We start from the raw sequence: 9,867 nt of genomic DNA on the forward strand, positions 1-9,867 counted from the left end.
TATATATATATATATATATATATGCAGTCGGTTGGTGTCAGATCAGATTATGGCATATATTTAAGCATGAAGGAAGAATTGTTACAAAAGCATAGATCACAAGAGGTCGATAGATCGGTTCAAGAAGTCCGTAATCGTTATGGCATATGCTAGTGTTCTCTCTGAAGAGTTATAAGGTATGTCCGAAATATTGGTATTGGGAAGAGCTGGTCATCATAGGTGGAATCCAAAGCTGCATGAGAAGAAAGGATGAATAAAAGTGTGCTGAGTTTTCCTTACTGCTGTTTCTAAGCATGTTTGAAAGGGCTCAGTGAACATATATTACGTAACTTTAAGTTGCAACATAAATGTGCAGAATTAACCCGTTTAAAACATACCGTCTCTATTTCCTTAAGTTTGTTTCTAGAAGAGGAATGTGATTGGTCAATATGCCATTCATACGTCCACTCCTATTTCAGCTGTTGCAACTGTATGAATTGCAGCAATATTCAGGTAAACTGTTTGCGAAAATGAACTTGTAAACAACAAGTAGCATCGTACCTCAGCAGAAGCAGCTGAACCTCTATGTAACACGTTAAAGTTACATAATATTAGTTCGGTGAAACTCTGTAGTACGTTACTTCCTACACCACTCCTTTGACCGATTTATATTTTGTTGCACTTTTGTTGCTATATAATAGAGGTGAATGGTGACAGTCATCTTATCAGAATTTCCAAGCAATTCAATATGGCTCGAAAGGTATTGGATACATTGATTAACACACTTTATATCAATAACTATCAACTACTTTGTGTTATATATTCAAGCCTTGTCTATGCTTTAGACTAACAATTTGCACTACGAGGATACTGAATCTCACTGATATATCCGTTTATTAATGTTTATTAAACTTTACAATTGTTTCGATCCATCTAGCATTGATCACTCACGGGTAGGATACTTAACAGCTGGGTTAGGAGTATCCGTCGTTATAAACGTGTCTCTTCAAGTGATTTTAAGATGTATCTCATTAAAATAACGACTGTTACGCAGGATATATTCGCGTAACAGTCTGGTCTACCAGATGTTAAGCCCTTGCTCTATCAGTCACATTCTTCTATTCTCATGCCTATCCCGATCTTGAGTAAATGTTTCGTAAAGGAACCGTTCGAACAGGTTCTTTTCGAGTGCATTTCGAGTTTTTTCCACAGGTATTTTTCGAGTGCATTCAACCAATCCAATCTACCGTAAGGGATGGCTTGTGGTGATGTATGAATTTCCCACCAACGGAGTTTTGTTTCGTGAGTTTTTTTTTCTTTTCCAGTTTATTTCACATGCTTTCAACGAATGTGACATATAAATCACGTGTAAACGGCTCCTTTCCCCAGAAAAGGAAAGATTTGGCTGCTATTTCATGCACGCCCTGCTATTACGTAACCGCTATTTCAGGTCCTTTATCGCAAATAGCTGCTACATAGAAGTGGGGCGTGCTAGAAATAGCAGACAAAACTTTGTAGGTGAGACACGTTGAATGCACTCGAAATAAACATATGGAATAAAATATTTCACACCGAGGTTACGAACGGGTCTTTTGTGAAATAGCGTATATTTAAAGTCATGTTTACTTTAGAATATTTTTAAAATATGCCAAAACAATTTTTGTAATGGTATTCAATTGAAAATAATTTTTAGAAAGATTAAAATATTCTCTGTTTAAAGAAGGCTAAAATATAAATACTTACTGTACAAACAACTTACATTTTTGAAATCATATTCAGGAAAAATATTTCCAAATGATTAAAATATTGTGTTTAACAAAAGCGAAAATAGAAACATTTACTGTATAAAACAACTTGTATTTTTTCGTTGGCAAGTTAAAGTCACTAATGTGTCTAGTCGAAAGGTTAGAGTTTCTTGCCTTTCAGGGTTAAGTTATTTTCGGAGTATTTTCCCATTATGCACCGTTTTGGGTATTTAATCCCCAAACTCCCAATATCTCAAGAACCACAGGTATGATTTACGCGTAACTTGTTTTATTCCGTTTTTTTTTCGGTTTGTATTCACATTTCAGCGGCTTTTGCTTGAAAAGTATTTTCTCATAATGTGCTGGTTTAGCTGTGTAACACAGCAAGCAAGGAAACAAGATTGAAGCTCATTAATAATAGTATATAGATTATCTTTTTAGTTTAACCGTTTAACTTCTCTCTCCTCACTGTCGATGTAATCGACGATTGTCGCGTTTGTTGAGTTTTAATGGTAATGAATTCAGTCGGTTTTTTTTCCGCATGTGTCCCAGGGAGGAGATGGAGACATTTTAAAATTGTTCACTGAAAACTTCACTTACCTTTCTCGGGTCCGCGGTCACTGAGACAATACCTTGGAACAACGGTCCTATTTTGTAGTCTATTGTTGCCGTTTCCTTTGCAAATTTATAGAAAGCTTTAGGGTTAGTTTTTAGCCTCTCCACAGCTCTATTTTCTATCTGCCTCTCTGTTCTTTTCTTTTGATGGGAGAGTTTGAGTTTGTTTTCAGTTCCCATAAATGTGCGTCTTAAATGTATCTCCAACCTATCCTTCAGTTGCCTACTCAGCCGGATTGGGACCTTTGATCTGTGTCTCATAAGAAGTTTCTTGTCCCAGGGAATTGTGTTCGTAATTATTGTAGTGATGTTCGCCTTTCATTCTGGGGTATATATTTAGTGAATATAGTTTGCACTGTCTGCATAAATTAATTGAGTTTTAAATCAGTGTCTTGCATAGACAGAATATCGGAGCAGTTTCTTTTCTGAGACTTTTTGCGGATTGCATTCGATTCTGCTTTATAGAAATTCAACTTGGATAAGGCTTGAGTCTTTGTGATAGGATAGATACCAGCAGGTCGCCTAAGCCCAAACATTGATATTTTTTCAATGTTGTGGTCTAAAATTGCTGTTAGCATCACTTTCACATTATGGATAAAGTTGAAATTATTTGTGAAGCAGCGATTTGGGATATTATTATCCCTGGTTGGCAGGTTTTCCTTTGTCCTACGAAAAGTATATTAAAAAGTTCAGTAGTGATTTTATTTACTTTTGTTAATGCAGTGACGTCCTAGAGAGGATGTGGCCTTCAGGCCATTTAAAAATTGGGGAGGTTGAAGTTACTCAGAAGGAGTATATTGATTTGTTGGCCTTCGCTTTTCAATCCCTCTTCCATGTGTCTGCAGCTGTCATCAAATTTACCGCTATGTTTCGGGGCATTTGGTGGAAAATATGATGTGCATATAGCTACATCAATTTGCTTTATATGTTTTGTTGAAGTGTAACAAACTGAGATTTAGTGTGACGACAGTGCAAGGAGTGTGGCATCTTCGAGGATGTACATAGTAACGCATCCAAGGCTTCTTTCCCTTCTGTCAGTACGGAATGCAACATACACTGATTTGCGTATTTCCTCACCAGTTTATTGGCGGTTTCTAAAAGCGCCATGCATATTGCTTGATGGCATGCGGTAAGCTCTTTCAGATATAGAATTTTACCTTTGTTATTTAGTACGAATATGGGTACGGTATATGGGTAAATATGTTAGTGGTGGTCAAACTGGGTCATTATTTGTAGGGGTCCTATGTATTGAAATGCGTACCTTTGATCTTACATCTTTTGAAGCCATGTCAGTTGCTATACTATCTTCTGGGTTGTTCAAAAAAGCTTGCTGCTAGATAGCTATAGTTGGGGCAGCCTCTGCATATTGCCTTGCGAGCGGTGCAGAGGGCGTGTGTAGATTTCGTTCCATATTCATATGAAGCTTTATTTCCCTTGTTGGTGTACTATGAGCCGGTAGGTGATTGTTTGGCGGTTCCCTCTTCTTTGTTTTCGCCGGATTCCTTGTGGGTGATTGCCCTGCTTGTTATTCCGATAAGGCTTGGGATGGGCATAGTTGCTTGTTGTTCCTTTTCATCCATGCCAGAAGGCGACATTCAAATAAAATCTACAGACAATCTTGGTTCTACCAATTTTTGTACTTCTGCTTGTTCGTTTCACTTTTGGGTATTTCGAACCTTTGTGTATATTTTTGTATTGAGTTATAGACTTAAGGACAATATTATTTTTTCTGGCTGCATCGCCTATTCCTCTTCTCTGTTTTTCATTACAGTTCTCTTTTGATTGTTATCATCACAACAATTGCTGATTTCAGTGCTTTTGTCAGGATGGGTGGTGTGTGAGGTTGTCTTGATGTCGCCAGTTTGAGCTCTACAGGTTGAAAAATATTCGGGATCTTCATTGATCATTTCATCTCTCACTTTTATAATCCTGGCTAGGAGATCGAAATGTGGCTTTACAAAAAAATATAGCATATGGACTCTTGTGTCCATAGACCTATATAAATATACATACGACGGGCTTCTTTCAGTTTCCATCTACCAAATCCACTCACAAGGCAGAAGACACTTGCCCAAGCTGCTACGCAGTGGGATTGAACCCGGAAGCACGTTGTTGGGAAGCAAGCTTCTTACCACATGGCCAGTCCTGCGCCTCATTTACATACACACGAATATTTCTATATGTGTATATATATATATATATATATATATATATATATATATATACATATCTATATATGTGTGTGTGTATATATATATATGTGTATATACAAACACACACACACATATATATATATATATATAGGTATATTATTAATAATACGATAAATAATATTAGTGGCCATTCAAAGCGTGGACCGCGCAGGTAAGTTTAAAAAAATTGATGGTACTGGAAGTGTATCAGCTTTGCTAGAGAAGATACAAGTAAATTAACTTGGGAAACCACAAATAGCTCACTTTTCGAACAACCATAGTGAAAATCTGGCAAGAAATATAAATTAGGCTCCACAATTTTTGAAGGTCGCATAGGAAATAGCAGACAGCTTAATACTGGTTTTGAGTTCTGAAATAAATATAACCCATCTTTAGTTAGACTTACCGCGATTGAAGTCAAATTTAAACATATTCCCTTCACCATGCTTCCTTGTTAGTTTGATGGCCCTAGGCACATACGTAGATGAACCAAGTGAATAATTTATAAATAAATATAGAGGTATATTATTAATAATATAATTTATAATATTAGTGGCTATTCAAGTCGTGAACCACGCAGGCAACTTTTAAAAAATATGATAGTACTGGAAGAGTACTAGATTTGCAAGAGATAGAGGTCAAATGACTTCCGAAACCACAAATAATTCACGAACAAGCAAGCATGGTGAAGGGAATGTGTTTGAATTTGACTACTCTCGCTGTAAGCTTAACTGAAGATGGGTTAAGAATATTTAATTCAGAAATCGAAACTGGCATTAAGCTATCTTCTTTTCCCTCTGCGACTTTCACCAAGGGAGGGGCCTAATTTTTATTCCTTGCCCGATTTTCCCCATGCTTGTTCGAAAAGGGAATGTATGACAAATATTATCTTTGAGAAACAGAGATAATTAAGTGTAAACATGGTGCTACATGTAGGATGTGTCAGTTTCCATAATGGTTGTATTGAAACCACTTTAATAACAGGTGAACAAGAAGGAATGCGCTTCCTCATACCTCACATAAAACTGGCTCTAAATAACTCCAACCTTCATTTCATTTCGGAAAGATTTACGTTCCCTCTAAGGCTGTGCTACTCTCTTTCAATGAACAAGACACAGAGATGCATATTTAACAAAATTGGAATATATTTGCCACATCTTGTGTTCAGTAATGGGCAATTATATGAGGAATTTACTAGGACCTGGAAATAATCTGACGGAAGTTATCTGATGGGGCTGGAAGAGTAGATGAAACCAAGAGACCAGGTAAAAAACAAGGTAAAACCATTACAAGAAATACTGTGTATAAAGAAGTACTGTGAGAGTAAATCTTGAATTTTATTCATCTCATGTATATGTATATCATTTAAATTACATTCAGTTCACACAATTTGTAAAGCCTTTTCTGTGATTACATACAACATCTATTTCATATACATTTAAATTTGTTCGTTTTGTATTTCTGTTTCTATATCTATCTCATAACGGGTTCGTATAGTACCGTTTGTGATTTAGAATGTATCTATTTCAATGAGTAAGATGATGTTTTTGTTGTTTTACGTACATATCATAAAAAAATGAAACATTGCTTATATTTATTTACAAAGTAAATATGTAATAAAATTGTAAATATTAAACATTTAATCAATATATAAATACATAAGTTTTATCTTTTTAATTCATCTTTTATTTCCGTGAACTATGAAGCTCATAATATCTGTCAAACGTATTATAAGAAGGTAAACAAGCAATACATTCGAAATTCATTTCAGTTATATTTAAAAGCACTGTTTTGATTAAATGGCCTGATATCAAAAGAATTTTTTGAAATTCCTTGCTTGTGCTTAATATACTCACTTAATGTTTTCAAATGTGCTTCGACCATGGAATTTCCAAAGGTCCCGCTAGTAGCTATTACTTCAGTTCGCTTTGAATTTAAGCAGGTTTGTTTTAATAACGTTGTGTTAACATATATTTTCAGAGATGTCAATTTGACTGATATTTTATACCTTCTTTATCTCCCTCCTCTCTCTCTGTCTGTCTGTCTGTCTGTCTCTCTCTCTCTGTGTCTCTCTCTCTGTCTGTCTCTCTGTCTCTCTGTCTCTGTCTGTCTCTGTCTGTCTGTCTGTCTCTCTCTGTCTCTCTATCTCTGTCTGTCTCTCTCTGTCTGTCTGCCTGTCTCTCTCTGTGTCTGTCTCTGTCTGTCTGTCTGTCTGTCTGTCTCTGTCTGTCTCACTCTCTCCCTGTACATATACACACACACACACACACACACACACACATATATATATATATATATATATATATATTATATACAGAAGATGGCAAATCCTTGCATATGATGTATGTTGACTTTATTTTAGCATTTACTGCTCCATACAGACCCGGTCAATAGCACCTATTGAAAACGTATCGTTTATATTGAGAGTGCGCATCCACAATAGGCCATTGAGTATTGGTGTATTGGCAAGTTCACCATTTCGGAAAACTTGTGCGCATTTACTGTAGCATATTGTACTAAACAGCGACGTTTATTGCAACCTAAGCAGCTCTCTATCTTTTGATGCAGCTGTCACGGAAAATCCCATTTTTTATATTGATTCCCTCGTTAGTCAGCAGAAGAACAGATCATGCATATGTTCTTAGCAGCGTTTTGAAATTTTGTTTCAAAATATTAAGCCTCAAAAAGAAAGAAGTATTATTCTGACCAATAAACTCTGTGAACATTCGAAAGATATATCAAAGTTGAAAACATTAATTTCACAGTTACTTAAACTTTACATATCTAAACATATCTTAGTAGTACAATATTAAAAAGCGAATGTCTTGGCACTCATTTTGAAAACATAATATCAAAAAAGAAATCACAGCATTCGTTTCCTGCCTCCTTGATATGAAAAGATCTTCTTGCTTCCTTATAATCTTAGTCAATACTTCAAGAACAGTTGTCATTTTTATTCCTGTTATAGGCGTTGTACTCGGGATTGTTGAATAATATTCAGCCTTTCTCGAGAAAATAATTACACAAGCATACTTGCCAATTTGGGAAACCTTTGTATCTAAGAACAGCAGCTACTTTATAAAATTGTCGAAGACATCCTCTACTTAAAGTACTAGATGGTGGGTACATCTTTCAGTAAAAAACAAGAGGACGCGTGACATAATGTTAATGTTATGAAACTCCATTCAACAACAGCGGGATGATTGATGTCTAGAAGCATCAAGAAATGAAATGAGTGAAATGATTATTATTGATCAAAAGTAGCAGTGCATATACCATTATATTTCTATAAAGGCATGCCTACACTATCACGTTTCGGTAATATACATTCAAATAAAATAACAAATTTGATTATACCACCAAATGTTCCTAGTAGTTTACAGTCATAAGTTGACAAAGGAATATAAAAGTGTATTGAGTAGCCATCGCTTAATCATATTTAAATGACTTAGAATAGAAATTATTTAAACCATTAATTCCTGATATAAAAACGAAGAATATATAAGACAATAACATTTCTATGTATTAATGAAATATGCTGAGATGATGTACTTAATACGCACGGAAATTTTTCTTAGTTAATTAAAATCTCACTCTTAGACATAAAATTTCCAAACAGCAAAGTCTCAGTCTTTATATAGATTTTGAAGAAATGAAAGCTTGGATTGCATTTGAAGGCAAGGCACATGTAATGGACGTATTTCAGTCTATACGAGATTCAACATTTAGCTATGATTAGCTACGACTAACTTTTCATAACAATTTACATAATAATGACATATACGGTAGAGAAAATAACTTACTTCAGTCAAATGCACGAACCCGACTAAATGAAAAAGTGATGTTCAGATAATCATTCACAAAAATATTCGTAGGCCGTTGAAATTTCAGTTTGTAGAATTGAAAAAAATACTTAAAAGTTAGAGTTTACAAAACATGGGTAAGGTAATTTTAATGAAGAAACAATACCTTATACTTAATTGATATGCATAGGAAAAGAGACCCCGATGTTTTCAGAGAATTTAAAAATACTGACTTACATGTTAGTATTTGTAAGATCCTATCTGTGTAGTACAAATAACTGAAAATTTGATAAGGTGAAAAAGAATGTTACATATTGAAAACTGCTATGAATAATATTGTGTCTATCAAACTTGTATAATAATAAAAATAAGCTAATTGGGATTACTTGAATCATTATTTTATTTTGTTATTAAATTATGTGTATTAGTTCAATAGCATTTACTAAATAACTGTGAATGGGACATCTGCGTATATACAATACACATAATACTTTCTACCGTTTGCACGAGGCCAGCCATTTTACGGGAAGTGGAAATCGAATACATCGAACCCGGCAACCAAATTTTACTTATTTTATCGCTGCCAACAGGATAGAAGAGAAAGTACACCTTAATGGAATTTGAACTCAGAAATACTAGAATTTTGTCCAGTGCGGTAACGATTCTTGGAGCTCACTGCCTTAAGTACAAATCTCACTTTTAAGCACACTAACTTTGTTTATAAGAAAGATGTCTTTAAATTTATTCCACTTAAAATATATCTTTATAATTGTGTAAATGATACTCACTAAATGCCATTTATAAGGAGAAACAGCCATGAAACATAAAATCTCTATAGAGCTTGCTTACCAACCACATGGTTCCGGGTTCATTCCCCCAGCGTGGCACCTTGGGCAAGTGTCTTCTACTATAGCCTCGGGCCGACCAAAGCCTTGTGAGTGGATTTGGTAGACGGAAACTGAAAGAAGCCCGTCGTATATATATATATATATATATATATACATATATATATATATATATATGTACCGGAGTAAGCACATAATATGTGCAACAATGTGGAAATGTATGTGTTTGTCCCCCAACATCGCTTGACAACCGATGGTGGTGTATTTACGTCCCCGTAACTTAGCGGTTCGGCAAATGAATAAAATACCATATTCACTGTACATTATTACGTGGAAACGGTTGTAACATATGCAGAGAGCAAAATACTTTGGAAAATATAGTAAAGGATATCGGTGGCAGTTCAAATAATAATTTCGAGCAGCTCTTCCAGTTATCCCTACATATGAGCATGTTTATATATCTATACAATTATATACAGATGATAAGAATCACTTTTCAAGGATTTTTGTAAATACAATTTCCAAATTGCGCTCGCTCCTGTACATAGAAGAGAATAAAAAACGGAATAAGAATCAAGAGAAAAAGGAATAGAAAGATTAAAAGAGAGAGAGAAGAAGAGAGTGAGAGAGAAAGTGAGAGAGAGAGAGAGAGAGAGAGAGAGAGAGAGAGAGAGAGAGAGAGAGAGAG

The sequence above is a fragment of the Octopus bimaculoides genome, chromosome 5, assembly GCF_001194135.2.
Source record: "Octopus bimaculoides isolate UCB-OBI-ISO-001 chromosome 5, ASM119413v2, whole genome shotgun sequence".
NCBI lineage: Eukaryota > Metazoa > Mollusca > Cephalopoda > Octopoda > Octopodidae > Octopus > Octopus bimaculoides.